The 18605-nt window shown below is 36.9% G+C and overlaps 1 protein-coding gene and 1 pseudogene across 6 annotated transcripts in view; both read left to right on the forward strand.

The window, feature by feature from the left end:
* The window catches only part of CycY (cyclin Y), a 74234-nt gene that overhangs the window by 28482 nt on the left and 27147 nt on the right, over positions 1 to 18605 (forward strand). The gene's annotated exons all lie outside the window — the stretch shown is intronic.
* LOC135709936 (uncharacterized) lies at positions 13719 to 15162 on the forward strand (annotated as a pseudogene).

The following is an 18605-nucleotide window of genomic DNA, read 5'->3' on the forward strand; positions in this document are numbered from 1 at the left end:
CTGCCTGGAAGTCGGTTTGGATAAAAATTTACTGCCGCCATGGCGCCTAAACGCAAAAGAAAGGGGCAAACTCTTGACCCCCCTTCTGAAGAAATTAATTTGAGTAATCAATTTGATTTGCTCACGGATGATGAGAATGATCCATCATCCAAGAAAAATTCTAGTAAACTTTCCCGGCTTAATGCCAAGAAGGAAAAGATTCCGCCTATTGTGATAACCACTACCGATTTCCATGCTCTTCGCATGGAACTTTTGAATTTCGTGAAGATTAAGTTTTCACTACAAATTGGACGTCGGGGTGAATGCCGTGTATTGGCTGAAACCTTGGACGGATTTAAATGTCTTCTCAAGTATCTTACTGAGAAGAAGCACAAATTTTTTACTTACGACACCAAAACTGAACGTGTGTTCAAGGTTGTCATGAAAGGACTGCCCAGTGGTGAATCCCTGGATCAGATCAAAGGTGAACTGGCAAAATTACTTGGAGTTGTGCCACTCCAAGTAATCAAAATGAAAATGAAATCCCGTCCTGGCGATTCGCGCAACGGGATTTCTAATGATTTTTATTTAGTTCACTTCAAGTCTAGTGAACTAAACAACCTTAAGGCCTTAGAAAAAGCTAGCCTTATGCTCCATGTCCGAGTGAAGTGGGAACACTTCAGGAAGACTGGAGGAAATTTCCAAAACCTCACTCAGTGCCGTAAGTGTCAGGGATTGGGTCACGGAACTAAAAATTGCTACATGCCAGCTAAATGCATGAATTGTGGTGATTCCTCTCACGCAAAGGACGACTGTCCTGTGAAGGAAGATCCTAAGAAATTTAAATGTTCAAATTGTGGTGAAAACCACAAATCCAATTTTTGGGAATGTAAGACTCGCAAAGCGATCCTACAATCTCGTTCTAACCGACAGGTAGGAAACGCTCCACGTTTCCGACCAGGTACAAATTCCTCTGCTGTTAACAACGGTCAGCGAGGAACAAATTCTACATTCGTACCCGTAGGTACAAATATCACCTCTGCTTCAAATGTTTCATCTGTACCTACTCCCCTCGCTGCTAACAATGTTCAGCGAGTTAATGGAGCTACCTATGCTGCTATTGCAGCGGGTAGAAATCAAAATACTAACCAACGTTCTAACGGAAATTTTGACAATTTTGACTTAGGAAGCATTACTGCCCCTAAAATGGAATTTTTACAGAATTCATTAATTGACATGATTTCTGATATGCTTAAATCTAACTCCATGTTTGATGCTATTCAAACTGGAGTAAAATTTGCTAATAATATTGTCATGACTTTAAAATTCAGTAATGGATTTTAAAGCATTAAACATTTTAAATTGGAATGCTCGATCTCTTAAAGATAATGAAGACGAGCTATTTAATTTTTTGAGAGTTCATAACGTGCATATTGCCGTTATAACTGAAACGTTCCTTAAACCTGACCATAAGGTTAAGAAGGACGCAAATTACTTGATTTACAGAAATGATCGTCTTGATGGACCCTGTGGTGGCGTTGCCATCATTATTCATAGACGAATCAAGCATAAAATTCTTTCTTCATTTGAAACCAAAGTTTTTGAAACTTTGGGAGTTTCTGTTGAAACAAAATTTGGACAACTTACGTTTATAGCTGCCTATTTGCCATTCCAATGCGTAGGCCAGCAAAAGAATTTTCTCAAGGGTGACCTCCAGAAACTTACCCGTCATAGGTCTAAATTCTTCATTATTGGTGATTTTAATGCAAAACACCGCTCATGGAATAATGCTCAAAGCAATTCCAATGGTAATATTCTGTTTGATGATTGTTCTGCAGGTTATTACACTATTCAATATCCAAACAGCCCAACATGCTTTTCTTCTGCAAGAAATCCCTCCACTATTGATTTGGTCTTAACTGATTCATGTCAACTTTGTAGCCAATTGGTTACCCATGCTGACTTCGGTTCTGATCACCTTCCAGTAACTTTTGAAATATCCCAAGAAATAATTTGTAATCCCAACAGCTCTACTTTCAATTACCATAGAGCTGATTGGGAGCAGTATCGAACATTTATGGAATATAACTTCGATCCAAACATTCCTTTGCAAACCAAAGATGAAATTAATTATGCTCTTGAATCTCTGACTACTTCTATAGTTGAAGCAAGAGCTGCCTCAGTACCAAAATGCGAGGTTAAATTCGATTCAATTATAATAGACGATGATCTTCAGCTCTTGATCCGTCTTAAAAATGTCCGTAGGAGACAATTTCAAAGAACACGCGATCCTGCCATGAAAGTTATCTGGCGGGATTTGCAAAAACAAATTAAAAAGCGATTCTCTGCCCTGAGGAACAAAACTTTTGAAAATAATGTTTCTAAATTAGACCCGAGTTCCAAACCCTTTTGGAAACTCACAAAAATTTTGAAAAAACCTCAAAAGCCAATTCCAGCGCTTAAAGAAGGTGGTAAAATTTTGATCACAAATTTGGAAAAAGCTCAGAAACTTGCTAAGCAATTCGAGAGTTCCCATAATTTCAGTTTGGGTCTTACTAGCCCTATTGAGAATCAGGTTGCTCGGGATTTTCGGAATATTTTCTCTCGGGAAAATATTTTTGATGATTCCTGGGGGACTGATTTGGACGAAGTAAGGTCTATAACTAAAAAATTTCAAAATATGAAAGCTCCAGGTGATGATGGAATTTTCTATATCCTCATCAAAAAACTTTCCTGGTAAAATTATTTAACAGATGTTTCCATTTGGCATACTTTCCTGATAAATGGAAAAATGCAAAAGTTGTTCCAATTTTGAAGCCGGATAAAAATCCAGCTGAAGCTTCTAGCTACCGTCCAATAAGTTTGCTTTCTTCAATAAGTAAACTTTTTGAAAAAATAATTTTGAATAGAATGATGCTTCACATCAATACGAACTCAATTTTTGCAGATGAGCAGTTTGGATTTCGCCATGGGCATTCAACTACTCATCAACTCTTGAGAGTTACCAATTTAATTCGTTCAAACAAATCTGACGGCCACTCAACTGGAGTTGCTCTTCTAGACATAGAAAAAGCATTCGACAGTGTTTGGCATGAAGGTTTGATTGCTAAATTGAAAAAGTTTAATTTTCCACTTTACATTATGAAATTAGTTCAAAATTATTTAACTGACAGAACTCTGCAGGTAAATTATCAAAATTCCAAATCAAATCGACTACCTGTTAGAGCAGGAGTTCCTCAGGGTAGCATTCTTGGGCCTATATTGTATAACATTTTCACTTCGGACCTCCCTGATTTGCCTCAGGGTTGCCACAAATCTTTGTTCGCTGATGACACAGGCATTTCCGCTAAAGGAAGAAGTCTTCGTGTTATTTGCAGCAGACTTCAGAAAAGTTTAGATATTTTCTCTTCTTATTTACAAAAATGGAAGATTTCTCCCAACGCTTCCAAAACTCAACTTATAATATTTCCACATAAGCCCAGGGCTTCCTTTTTGAAACCTAGTAGTAGTCACATAGTCACTATGAACGGAGTTCCAATTTCCTGGTCAAACCAAGTGAAATATCTTGGATTAATACTTGACCATAAATTAACTTTTAAAGATCACATTGAGGGCGTTCAAGCCAAATGTAACAAATATATAAAATGTTTGTATCCTCTTATTAACAGGAAATCCAAACTTTGCCTGACGAATAAACTTCTAATATTTAAACAAGTTTTTAGACCGGCCATGCTTTACGCTGTGCCAATATGGTCTAGTTGTTGCACTACCAGGAAAAAAGCACTTCAAAGGATTCAGAACAAAATTCTGAAGATGATTTTGAAGTTGCCTCCCTGGTACAGTACTACCGAAGTACATAGAATTTCGAATGTTGAGACTTTAGCACAAATGTCCAACAAAATAATTAATAATTTCCGGCAAAAATCGTTACAATCCTCAATTGCAACGATTAATTCCCTTTATACTTAGATAAGATTTAGTTTTAGTTATTTAGTTTTAAGCTATCAATTGTTATACTGACATGCAGGTTTAAAAAACCTGTTTAAAATACTGAATTGCCAAGACAGGAACAATGTAAAAACACTTAGATATATATCATAACAATTAAGGCTGGTAAGTTACTGTAGTAACTGGAGCACCTAGGTTAAAAATGAAATGTAATTTATTTTGAATTTGGAACAAATAAAGAGTTAAAAAAAAAAAAAAAAAAAAGTGATTTTCTCGGAAGAAATTAATAACTTTTGAGCGAAGCATCCAATCAGATTACTGTCTTCTGTAAAGTTGCTTGTATTAGTTAAGCGCTTCTTCTGAATAACTTAATTAGGTCGCAACATGGACGTAGAGATGGCGCGCGAATCTAACTTATGAATAAAGCGTCCTAGACGTATGGTGTTTTCAACAAAGTTGTTTATCTGTCAGAATGAAGCAAAGTTGCACAGGGCATGAAACTTCTGTAACCTTTAGTTTCAGAGATATAAGGTATATTAAAAAAATTGAACTCAAAATTATTATTTTTTAACTGTTTTTATATAGTTTTATATGTTTGCTCTGGTTTTTGCATTTATTCCAATGAAAACAAACTAGGTACGAATTTCCATTGAACTATTTGTGGAATTTTTAATGGTTTTAGTGAAATATTCTCGAAAAACAAAACATTTTGCCTGTATTTTAGGTGGGTGGGATTCTCGAAAGGGCAGCTGGACTTTGTTTCTTTTGTTAGCTCATGTCATCCTCTAACATATCTAATCTAATCTAACTCCAACACAGCCAGTTCTTGAAAGCATACTGGAAAATCATGGATATACCTCCATCATTTTTCTTGTCTATTGATATATGTTTCACATTGAAGATGCGTCACACATATCAAAACGGCCAGGCCTACTGTGCAGCATTTAAGAGGCAAGATAATTCAGAAAACATCGGGCCAAACGTGGACATCTCGTACCGTACGTTCCGATTTTGGTAATTAGGTATATGATTGGTTGGTTGTTGCAAGTATCAAAGCTAGAAAGGTTAAGTGATGCGCCATTTTCTTCTGACGGTTGAGACATGAGTACTAACTCTTGTCCTAGCCTTTTATGGCTTATGGCTATAGCGCCATTACTCGATTTCTGAAAAGAGAAGAGGAAAAGGAAAAGGAGAAGGACAAAGGGAAAGGATTATGTAAACTCTATGAACATAAACAATATTTTTGGTCTGTGGTTACTACCCAAGCCTTGTCGCTATTATCAAGTCATAAAAAGTAACAAGGACTAAAATGTGATCCTTTGGCATTTCGGCCAAATCGTATTCGGAGCTGGCAGCACCAGAATAATTAAACGGAGCAGACTGGAACCGAACCATGGACCTTGAGATTACGGGGCCCGTGTGTTGACCACTCGGCTTTCAACGCTTTCTCATGTCATCCTCTAACATATACCAGAAAACTGAAGTCATGATATTCGATGATTTTTTTTTATTTTCACTTTGTAAACCGATAAAAAAACATCCCTTATATTGAACATGACTGTTTCACAAAATGGATAACATTATATAAATTTTTAACATGTAACCATTTTTAAATGCTGTGCTGAATTTTTAGATTGATTACTAATATGAGTTGTCAGCGAACTCATTCGCGGATTTGCAACGTTTTTAGCTTATGCCAAGGCAAAGTAAATAAGATAAGAAAACCAGCTCAATCAGCTGCATTACCCAGGTGTAATGTTGTGTGTGTGACATCATCGTACATGCCGTGCCAACGTGATCGTGTACAACGTACAATTATCTATGTGCGTCAATTTCTCAGTAGTTGGTATCCGTAAGCGTGAAATTTTTTCTCGTCAATTTTCGGTGTTGTGCAATAATTTACAAAGTTGCTATAATGGATTCACCTTCATGTAAATATAAATGTAAATTTTCAACTGTTATTCATTCTATACCATATGCTCAAGATGCATTGTCTCAAAATTAATTTTAGTAAAGATAATTATGCGAATTAAATCACACAAGCACATCAATTTTTTCTCCAACCAGATGGTTGAAAAAAATCTTAATCATGAGTTTCAAATCATAATAAAACATAAAATCTAAATGGATTTTAGTAAAAAAAAAAAGTTTTTTGCCTTTGAATTTGGATTTTGCAATCATGAATTCAGTGCCAACATTTCAAAGGACCTTAATTGCATTTGTAAACGATGGCTTTAGCCGTCGATTTCACGCGAATAAAAGCTCACTCATGAAAAATAATGACTTCAATAGGAAGAGGAATATTTCCTTTACCATCTAGCATTGTTATTTTGAAGTGGAGTGAGCTTTAAGATGCGAGAAATCGACAGCTCAAGCCATTGTTTACAAAAGCAATTACGCCCCTTTGAAATGTTGGCACTGAATTGATGATTTTTTTTTGGATCGAGATGCGCGAATTACTTTTTGAGTCTTAGATATATTTTCCATAAAATGAGGAGTTCTGGGTTCACAGATTTGGATCGTCAATTGATATATCTACAAGCATTTATTGAAGTCCATACAAATTGCTTAAACTTATCAGAGGGGTGAAGTCAATAAAAGATTAAGCTTCTTCGCTTCCGATTTCAAGAAAAGATGGAATGAATGCTTCAATTAGCTTTCACAATTTCGGTGTTTCTCCTAAAAAAACTCTGCCGGTAGACCAGTGAAAAGTTTTGAAGAATGCTCTGACAAAGCTAAACAGCTCAAAACCTAGGAGCTGAGGTCCACCCACTCTTCAGGGTCTACTCGGGCTGCAAAAATAATATCTCCGAAACTAAAGGTTCAGGAAGTTTAATGTCTTCTGCAATTTTACTTCATTTTAATAGATAAACAACTTTGTTGAAAACACCATACGTGTGGGACGCTTTATACAAAAGTTAGATTCGCGCGCCATCTCTACAGCCATGCTTCTAACTAATTAAGTTATTCAGAAGAAGCGCTTAACTAATAAAAGCAACTCTACTAAAGACAGTTATCTGATCGGATGCTCAAAAGTTATTATTTTTTCCGACAAATTCATTGATCTACTCCAGTGTGCGCCATCGTATAGCGACGCCACGTTATCAATAGAACCGTGAAGTGCCATTCCATAATTCATCAGTCGCGCCTAGAAGTGATTTAGTTATATTAATTACATTTCAGCATGTTTTCTGCGTCATCGGGTTGTTCTGCGAGCAGCTTGCTTATATTAAACATGGCTATTCCATGAATCCCATCCAAAAACCATTGCAACCGAATGGAATTATTCCGGCCGGTCACGATTTGGTGATTTATTGACACTGCTTTCGTCATCGTGCATCAACATTCATAGGATACGTCTGCTTTGGTAATAGATCTTGGTCCAACTGGTAGCTTTAACGCCACAATTGGATGGCCATTCAACCGGTCGGATTTCGCCTGACTGGGAGCCACTAACTTCGTTTTGATGGAACCCCTCTAGCTTTCACAGCCATTCAGTTGGAACCAACGCTAGTTGATAAAGATGTTTACGGATTTCACTTGTTGTTCCGTTTTCTTCATTGTTTCATCGAGTTCGTTTTAGGGCTGCTATTTTTGGTTGGACGTACTTATTGAATTGGATGAGGGTCCAATTTGAACTAACTCGACCAATCCTTCGGTTGTTTTGGAATCGAGCAGGGGATAAAAAATTAACCACTAAGTTTACCGTTTCTCGTGAAGGACTCGCAATTGCGCCGCAGCCATCATCATACGATACGGCGTTTATCTAATGGTGGTCATAAATCGAAGGAGCGCAAAAGACGAGTTGCATCAATTTATAGGTACCTACCTACCTACCTACCTACCTGAATAATGCAACAACTCGAGTTACGGTGGCATAGGCACGTTCCAAAACTGGAAAATGCAGCAGCAAAAATTGTAGGTACCATCAAGCGGGTAGGATCGAAATGCGCTTCTTTCAGCTATAATCGGTTTGCCGGCACAGTGGAGGCTCTCACACGTGTCAGTACGTCTGTACGTGAAATGGGATGATCTTTCATGAAATTCAATACCATTGGAATGTGATTTAGCGGCATATCCAACAGCCGTTGGCGCAATACCGCTTTGGTGATTTAATTTGGAGAGAAATGGCTTTGTTTGGGAGATTGCAACGATGCGATCCGGGTCAGTTGCTGTCATCAGGTTTTCATGAAATGTGGTCAAATAGGGTATCGGATATCCGAGTACGTTGACGTGAAAGCTTTCATGTTTCAAATACACACGATTAAAGTTCACGAATCAGATGACCGGTGACATAATCGACATGGCAAAGGTTCCCCACGAAGTAACGCACCGCATCGCCACTATTAACCGCTGTCGTGAACAACGATAACGAGTACAAATAAATGCAACAGCATTAACAATTTATGAGAGAGAAAACACTTTTGGTGGCAATGCGTCTACTTTAGTGCGAACGAATTAAATTTTATGTTGGTGGGATTATTGCCATTGAATTGATAAGAAAAGAAGACCTCCTTGCAGCCGAAAAACTGAATCAGCATTTGAAACTGCTATTGCTTCTAAACAGGCATTCATACAAACGAAACTTGTCACAATTTCCCAACATTCCATGCGAAACATTACTCCACAAATCAGGTCGTTGGCCGACCCCACGCTTCGACGATAACTTTATCACAAAACCACGTGAGATAGCGAAACAAGATATCACTCGGTGCACCTGTTCACCACCTTTGCTCCCGACCCGACAGTAGTACCGTCGTCGTAGACAAACACCGTGCCGCTCCAATCAATACGAACGGACGGACGGACCGGTTAGTAGTTAGTGATACAAATGGTGTAAAGCAAGCCCCGAACAAACATTCCATTCGTCGTCGGTGTACAGGTTGAAGTATTGTGTGCCATACGCGAGACTTTGTCGCCATTGTATATGTATCGAACATCGGTAATAAAATCGCAAATTTATGTCGTCACATGGCACTTTTTCCCATGGCATCCCTCCCTTTTGGTAGTAACCCAGTTGTAACAAGTCTGATCTGGGGCGGGGTGACCAATGTAAAACTTTCTGTCCTACAGGAATTCTTTGGTTCGTTTCAGTATGTTTGGCGATGAAGGAAATAAAAATAGATACTGTGCAGAAGGCATAATCTAGCTTTTTTTTCTGATATTGTTTGACAAAGTCCTACGACAACTTTATTCCGTAGGACTTCTGCAGTAGCAGCAGTAAACATTTGACAAACGACATCATCAGCCCTATAAATTCTCAAGTGTAATTCGACATAGTGTTGCCAAACTTCAACGTGTTAACCGGTGCGGTTGATTTCATAGTTTCATTCCTGCATTCGCCTTGACGTAAAATTATGCAATCTTTTCCAAAATAAACCTGTTCAACTGCAACAACTGTATCTGAAATGTAACTTGATTTTCAATAGATGTTACGGTCGACAAAAACGTATTGTGTTGCATGGACTGACCATAGGTTTTTTTTTTTAATTATTGAACAGGTTTGGACCGAAGGGTCTCAGAATTTTATGAAATTTTGCCCACATTTAGAATGTACAGCAAACCGGGAAAATCAGAAAATAACCGGGAATTTGAAAAGTAGCCGAGAAAAACGGAAATTCGACGGGAGAACCAAGAAAAATAAATAATCTTCAATTAATGAAACAGAGCAAGTTTTTATCGAAAGAAAGACTTACTCTTTTTGCCCATATTTTTATTATTTTCATTCTGATAAAAAAAACTGCCGGTTGTTGACACATGTTTTATATTCAGGGTGGCCAGCGAATACCGGGAACTATCCGGGAGTTTGGAAAGTAACCGGGAAAAACCCGGGGATTCGATGGAAGAATCGGGAAAATAAATAAACCATAATTTCAGAATTAACTATTAAAACAGCGTGATTATTTACCAAATAAATTTCTTGCTCTTTTTGCTGTATAATGTACTTCAGTTTCCCGTCTTATTGTTTTTAGTATTAAATCACTCAGCAAAATTACAATTTGATTTTTGTCGTTTCAATTTCAGATGTAAAGTGCATGGGCCCTTAAACAGGGCTGGTAGTGAGTCACTTTTTAGTGACTTGGTCACTTTTTTCAAGCCAGTCACTAAAACGTCTCTTATTTTAAAGTCAAGTCACTAAAGTCACTTTTTCTTGTAATCAGTCACTATTTTTAACTTTTTTAGCGTGAATTTATTTCAAGATTGATCATTCTGCAGGGTGTCTACTCATTTTTCTATATAAAATTTCCTGAGTTTTCCAGGTTTTTCGTGAACTTTAACGGATAAATTCCAGGCTTATAATAAGAAAGCAATTTTTAAAATGCGTTCAAAATATGCTTTTCCTGAAAGATCAAAAACAACAGTAATTAACCCAAACGTTTTTAAGACATGGCAATCAGCTTTAAAAAAAACAACTTTTTAATCAAATCCATTGAATGTTGAAGTTTAGCACTTACTTAATTTCTCACTTTAATAAAGTTAAAAAAAAAACGTGCTTAGTTTGAATAAGTCCAAGATCTAAAAATATTCAATGTTTCGTGTTCCATGTACAAGTTCAAGATATTGAAAATATTCAAAATGCCTGAATTAAGGAAAACATCAAATGATTTATTTCAAGTTCGGAATTAACTTTATGAAAGATTAGAGATCTTCATTGCAGTCTCATTAACTTCACAACAATTGTAGGAACTTTGAAGAAGCTCTGAGGAATGAAAGGAAATGCTGAGAATTTCTGTGAAGCTCCATAAACAAACTACGGTAACATAACGGAAGTTAACACACTGAAATTATGGGGATCTTACTGGAAGCTTTAAGATCCTCATATAGATTCTTTCAACATCCTAAAATTTTCAGGAACTTTTATGAAGTTCCTAGAATTTAAGAGCACATCACAAGTGTCAAGCTAACTTGAGAAATATAGAAACCTTGAGAGGTATTGTGCAAATTTTTAAAAAGTTCTAAGCACCTCAGAGACCGTCTAAAAATTTATGAAAACTTCAGAAATATTTCAGAAACTTCACAGAAGTCCAAAGAATTTCAAGGAAAGCAATCCTCAAATTCCATATTCAATGGTTATTTTGATGAAAGTATTCTCCGAACTCAATTTCCAAGTTTTCCTCGTAATTTTTTTTTCCAAGTTTTCCTCGTAATTACCTTGAAATTCTCCACAATAAGACACCCTTTGGAAAGATTATCATATTCATTGAATTCATCTCAGATTTCCTTTTGAATCTCACTCCTTCCTTTGTAATTCTACTCACATTGGAAGTCTCCTAAGAAATCATTGGCATTTCTACTCACAAATTCCTTAGATTTCTTCTCATAATTTGTTTGGCTAACTCTCCTGAATTTATTTTCCGAATTCCTTTCCTTATTCTCAGATTTAATTGTAATCCGTCTTTTAGTATTTAAAAAAAAATCCAAAGACTTATGCTGCGAACTTGTTTTCTACCACAAACTTTATGAAATTATCCTCAGAATGCCATTGAAAGTTTCCTTTGAAGTTCACAGGAGTTGTGCTCCTCAGAAATTCCTAAGAGTTTTAAATAAAATTCACTTTTAATTCAATTCAGGGTCACTTTTTGGTCACTATTTAGTAGTGCTGGCTACCAGCCCTGCTTAAAGAAAATTTTGGAGATGCTGGACTTTGGAAAAAAATATTTGTAAAATCCGAAACTGAACTATTCTTTTCCTTGGTTTTAATTTTTCGTTATTCAAAATTCTCATGATATGAATTCCAGAATTAACTTGGAATTCTTCTATGAATCATCATGGAATTCTTCTGAAATTAACCAAAAAACACTTCGCGTAATAATTACCGTTGTCCGTTGAATCCTTTTTTTCGAATTTCCTTGAAAACCCTTCTAAGAACTTGATTGTAATACTTCTTAGAATTCCCTTGCACGAAGACTTTGATTCCTTTGAAATTCTTTTAAAAATTTTATTTTAACTCTATTCAAAACAGCATAAATCTTTCGAAATTTTATTTAGAACCCCCTTGGAGTATTTTAATGAAATTCTTTCTATTTACACTACATTACAAATAAAAGTAAACAAAATGAGCTTCAATGTTTGACCCATAATTCTTATGTTAAATCGTGCGCTGAATCCAAAAATGTAGTCTGGAAAAATCTCAGTAAGATAGTTTTTTGTAGATACACCTAAAAATTGAAATTTCTCCTAAAAATTAAATATCACTTACTAAAACACAAATACCTATTTCCGGCTGTAATGAAGCTATATCAATTATTTGAACGCCAAAGTGAAGGGATTTTTTTTTTTTCGAGCTTGAGCTTGAGCTTGATTGACCGCCCACGGTTGCTACTCTCTTACTGCCAGATCAGCTGTAATTACACAGAGAACCAATAGACGATGCTTGGGACTAGCAATCATCCTCAATGTGTAAAAACTGGTGATCTTAAATTAGGCAATATAAGCGCCGGCCGCGCCCGAACACAGGTCAAGAAAGGAATGGGAAGGATTGTGTTGACATGACACTCGCTTTGATGGAAGCCGAGAACACCTCTGCACTTCCACGAGGAATCACTGGGATGTTGGATAAGAGGGTTGGGTTTGCAGCAGGGTTCGTTTTGGTAAACGATAAGCTGAATTGATGTCCTAACGATCATATAACGCGAAGGAGCTTGGAACTAAACCCACGGTCTTCTGCTCAGTAAGCAAAAACGTTTGCCACTAGGCAGACGAGCACCTTTTTAATCACCGAGATGCTGTTATTACCATGTAGTCATATTAACAAATAAAACGATTGACGAATCTTGAATGTGGATTGGCCTGAGATTAGACTCATGATGTTCTGCTCAGTAAGCAAAAACGGTTGCTCTGAGGCCACCGAGCCCCTCATATCACATAATACCGTTGCTCAAATTTGTGTATCCATTCAAACCCGGAACCAACTACAACAACGAGTTTCGCAAAATATACGATACACAAGCGATTTTACCATAAATCTCTTTGATATGTAAGGACCTGGGACAGCGTTTTTCTGCTCAGTAAGCAGGCCACTGTAACCGACGATCTTTCAAATCCGAAAACTAAAAACTACGAAAAAGTACTTAGGCCTTCATTAAGTTCCACTTTCACGCGACGTTCAATGACAGGGTCCTATCCAGGATTACATCTGAAAAATCCAAATCTTGCCAACGCCCACCTAAACCTGTTCTAAAATCCACCTGAAATGACTAACGAATGGAAGACTTTGACTACCCAGCCATGCAATAGTCTCATTCCGTGCCTTATGGCAACTTGATGATTCTATTGCGCTCATCTTTTGGCACCACCCAGGGGAGACTTGGTCCTGTACCCAATGCTTAACTTATCTCCATTCCACTCAGCTACTCGCAATTTCTTGTGATATAGTGGGCGGAATATTATTATATGAGACAATTCAATGCAGACGTCTTTCCAAATTTGGCAGATCGACAGGTAATCGGTGAGTTACCACGATAGTTGCTATTCAACAACTCGACAACGTCCCATCGTCAACGCCTGCTATGAGAATTTCCCATTGCATACGTCAACGAAATGACGTCATCGAGCTATCGATCAACTACCCTGGTTATCGCCTGTTACCTTATAGCACGATGCTAGGAGGCGAACCGGAAGAATCGTTGAGCTACCTCTTCCCCCAAAGTGAATGGATTTTTTTTTTCGATCATCTGAACATCATTTGTCAGAGATTAGTGGCATTGTTGTTAATTAATAGTTTGTTTGTTTTTTTTTTTATGTTTTGCATATTGTGCTTCCCGAGAAAATATGTCGTTTCCCTTTTTCACGAATCTGTCATTCACTTGTGCGCAAATGTCAACTTTAGTGCCATAGAGAACAGGTCCGGCAATGCAACGACAACGACAAGTGTAACGTCACACTTGTTGTTACATATAAAACAATGGAAGAATGGAAGAGATGACTGATTTGCATTGCCGGACCTGTTTTATATGACATTGGGGTCAGCGCTTTCAACGGAAAAACGTAAATATTGATTCTTGTTTTCGTTTAGTGTGAGGAAAAGCGTAAAAGAATTGTGTTTGGTTTGTCTTTTTGAAGTGTTCTGTTCTATTTTTCTGCTGTTTTACTGATCAGGTATTTAAATTAACTTTTCATATTGCGATTTATAGCACGATAACATCACGTATAAAAATATTCAGCTCCCTACGATGGACGACGTGGAACCGTCAGGATCACCGAAGCTTGTTCCGTTGGCCATCGATTATGATATGGATGAACTTGAGAACCACGATATAATTTCTCGATGTTTCCGAGGATGAGGAAAAGGAAGATAAAAAACTGTTCCGTTTCACCGTTCAAATTTTGACGAGGAACTTCAAAGGGCACAAGAAAGGTCCATCGGTAGGCGGAATAAACATTAACTGTGACTCAGTGCAAGAAGTTATGTGAAGGGAAGCGATCTTTGATGCAGCTGCTGGAGTTGGTGATGACCAGTATTTCGCACGTTGGGCCGAGACAACGGCTCCAACTATCGAAGAAATGGACAAATTCGTCACATTTCAGGACAAAATTTCAAAAAGGACATATAAGCCGTCACAGTTTATCGAAAAGTCGGAAAAGATGCAAAATTTTTTGGACAAGGAGATAAACGCGTTTGTTTATGTTTTCTCTGAGTTAGTTACTTCGGCAAACATGTATGTACGATACCCTCAGGATTCAACTCTTGAAGCCAGAGGAAAGGGACAGAGCTGGTGCTGCTTCAAATCAAGCAGTGTCTGTGCTGGTTGCAGAGCTGAAAAACTTGCACAAGGGATCCTATGTCTCTCAAGACGTGAACTGGGCAGTGTGGGCTTCGTTCCTTTTTACCAAGGATGCACTGGAACGGGATGGATTGAAACTTCAAGACCCTCCTCATCACTTGATCCATCTGTTCAAAACGGTACCTTCTGCAAGTCAGCAAGTTTTGTCAAGTACGCGAAATGACATTAGGATCGCTCAAAACGTGAATACTGGATTTAAGGAGGAATTGGATACGTTGTGGAAAGAGTTGGACCAGGTTTGCGTTCTTGTTAATTCAATGAAACTTCGCTTAACTGCACTGCGCACGATGCAAGCTACCAATGATTCCATTCTATTCGATGTCTCTGGAACCATGGAAACAAGCGAGGATGTCTTCGGAGAGGAACTGGCCAATCAAGTAACTGATTGCTTGGACGTGGACCACCTATAGGAAGCCTTCGTTCTTTTAACTGTAACCGTAACTGCAAATTTTCTTTTAACGAGTGAGTATATGTGCTGGATCAATTAAAACGGTATTAACTCTTGTTTTATAAGTTTGCTTTACATTTTATTCGGATGATTAAACCCCATGGACTGGATACTTTGCTTCAAACCAATGGCGGGATTAAATTTTCTCCCACGTAAATATCCACATTTACGAAAAACCCTGGTACAATCAAAATGACCGAAGGAATTCAACGTCGCGGAAATTGTGGTTAAGATTTGACGACTGTTTTCCACGTAATTTCTCTGCAATTTATTTTTACAATAACCGAAAATAAACTCTATATGGTTGAAGAATGGTGTGTACGGGGGAAGGAATACGATGTAAATGCCAAGTGATCGTAGATATTCGGTTATGCGACGGTCGCAATGGATTCGTGCACCGTCTAGTATCCACACCGAGTTAACTCCTGGATGCCGAAAAACCAAGCCACTGTTTGCAAATTTTCTACAGCAATCAAAGAAACGCGCTCTCGTGAACGTTCCGTCAGTTTGGAACGTTTCTAATATCCCAGTTTGCCCAAGAAAACACAGTAATGATACTCGTGCTTTGCGGTTAAATTCCCCCCGGAAGATCAATTTTTCTCCTACTTTGGCATATCCGCGATTCCTCAGCATACCCCGATTATCAATTTAAACCTCATTCATAAAAAAAACCATGTTTTGGAGGTTCCAATTGAATGAACACAATTCATTCACAAAAAAGCATATTTGGGCTTCTTTCACTTGAATCGCTCTCCGTTCAATGACTTTCCACGTATAACCCTCGGCATGCAGAATTCTGGAAATGCTGTATGTACTTATTGGGCACTGAAAAGTGTTCTCAAACTTGTTTTTCGCTTCGTCCAAAAACAGTGTTGGTTCGTTTCGGAATAGCATGATGATACAGTGGCGTTTCTCGTCATTAAACTGCAGATAGACTTCTGTCCTGATACTGTCGGATCCAGTTGCCAATGGTAACTGGAGTCTTCCCATAAATTTTCGCTAGTTGAGGTTTGGATAAACCTAGAAAAAAGAATCCGTACAGGGCGTGATATTTTGTGTTGGCAGAAGCATGCCGCTTAAACACAGCTTGCTGAATCTGGTGCATCTAAAATCAGTGTATGTTTAACTCACTTTGATTATTAAGTAAAACAACATGGAACTTACCGTTAATCAAATAAAAAGATGAAAAATTTGAGGGGAATTTATTTTTGCTGCTTCCAAAATAAACAACCAGTACGATCAGCTGATGAATATTTTGACGTTGGAATTCTTTTCTTATTGGCTGCGCAAAAATTTCAGAAAATATTCGCAATATTTCCCAAAAAAATTGATTTCAGCAAAGTTTTTAAGCAAGGAAATACAAATGTTTGTAGTGGTTGTGCACACAATACCACTAATCTCACTGAAAAATAGTATTCAGTTGATCGAAAGTCAATTTTCTCACTCTTAATTTGGCATTAAAATAATTGATATAGCTTCATTACAGCCGGAGATATTTGTATTTTAGTAAACAAACTTTTATTAGGAAAAATTCTTTTTTAACTGTTTTTAGAAAACTATCCTAATAAGATATTTTCTGACAACATTTTTGAATTCAGCACACGATTTTACATGGGAAATGACCATCAGGGACTCAGGGCTGGTAAATGTCATTTTCAATGAAAGATCTCACGCGATATTTACAGAGATACTTCTGTCACTATCATTGGATGAGAAAACAATGATAGAGATTTTCTTCAAAATCTCATCGAATTTTTCGTCATGACAGAACGTGACAGTGTTGTGATCATCGTAATTACTAGCTCATGTAATACTATTAAAGTTACTTGTACCGAGGAAATCTTAATAATACATCCACTCTACCGATTACATACGGTAGTTTGCTTAAATTCATCTAAATTAGTTAGAAATGTAGATGTAGAAACCGCATAAGAATTATTCTCATGAGTGCTTGATCATTGAAAATGACAAGAATGCTAATGATAGGTAGTTTCGTCTCGTGATAGTGAGAGAACCTGTTTTCTCATCGTCACATGACGACCGTGATATTTACCAGCTCTAATCAGGGTACACAGTTCAAATATGCTGTAAACTAGTAAATTAGTATTTTTTGCAATACATTTTGTTGGAGCTCTGTGATGAATCTTCCGCACTATGGTTGAAATTAGAGCCAAAACACTCTCAGAACTATGTCTCTTGTTGAATTTTCATCATAATTATCTTGGAATTCTTCTTAAAATTCATCTGTCTTTTTCCTCACGATCCTCATACAAATCTCCTCAGAATCACGTACGAATTTTCACAACTCCTTTTGAAATCTTCATAAAATACATAAGAATTTAATTTAGAACTTGCATTCTTCTCCACAGAAAGCTCTCCAAATTCATCTTACAATTTCTAATTCCGAAATTGAATATATTTCTGGAATTCTGCTCAGAACTTCTCCGTCGAAAATTATGTGGGGATCCTCCTCAATATTTGATTGAAATCAACACTTTGAATACTTTTAAATTTTACTAAATATTCCAGGGTTTGTCCGCAAGATTCTATCGATTGTTATGTAATGTGTTATAACCCTTAAAATGCTTGCAAGTCTCAGAGCCTTGAGAATTATGACTCCATGGCTCATAAATATATTTTTTTTTCAAATCTGTAATCTTGAGAAAAAAATCCAAATCTCACATTTTGATTATTTTTTTCTCCAAGTCTTGTATCACGAAGATTGTTATTAATCACAAATTTTAAAGAAAAGTTCTAGTTTGAAACTGTACAGAAATTTCAAAGTCTCAGAATTTTGGGAATCTTTAAATCATATTTTTTATCCTTTCAGTAAATGACCTTTCAGTAATATTTTTCAAGTATTGATCTATTGGACGTGGGTATTAAATTTCATGAACCATGTTTAGTTTTACGTTGAGTGAGTTCCAACGTCAAAAGTTGTTACATATTTGTTTGTGTTTAACTTTGTACATCAGCGCGAGTACTAAAAGGTTTTTTTTAGTTCTTTATTTGTTCCAAATTCAAAATAAATTACATTTCATTTTAACCTAGGTGTTTTAGTTACTACAGTAACTTACCAGCGTTAATTGTTATGATATATATCTAAGTGTTTTTACATTGTTCCTGCCTTGGCAATTCAATATTTTAAACAGGTTTTTTAAACCTGCATGTCAGTATAGCAATTGAAATTTTAAAACTAAATAACTAAAACTAAATCTTATCTAAGTATAAAGGGAATTAATCGTTGCAATTGAGGATTGTAACGATTTTTGCCGGAAATTATTAATTATTTTGTTGGACATTTGTGCTAAAGTCTCAACATTCGAAATTCTATGTACTTCGGTAGTACTGTACCAGGGAGGCAACTTCAAAATTATCTTCAGAACTTTGTTCTGAATCCTTTGAAGTGCTTTTTTCCTGGTAGAGCAACAACTAGACCATATTGG

The sequence above is a fragment of the Ochlerotatus camptorhynchus genome, unplaced genomic scaffold, assembly GCF_037179485.1.
Source record: "Ochlerotatus camptorhynchus isolate MF236.1 unplaced genomic scaffold, CSIRO-AGI_Acam_v1.1 ptg000367l, whole genome shotgun sequence".
In the NCBI taxonomy this organism is placed as follows: domain Eukaryota; kingdom Metazoa; phylum Arthropoda; class Insecta; order Diptera; family Culicidae; genus Ochlerotatus; species Ochlerotatus camptorhynchus.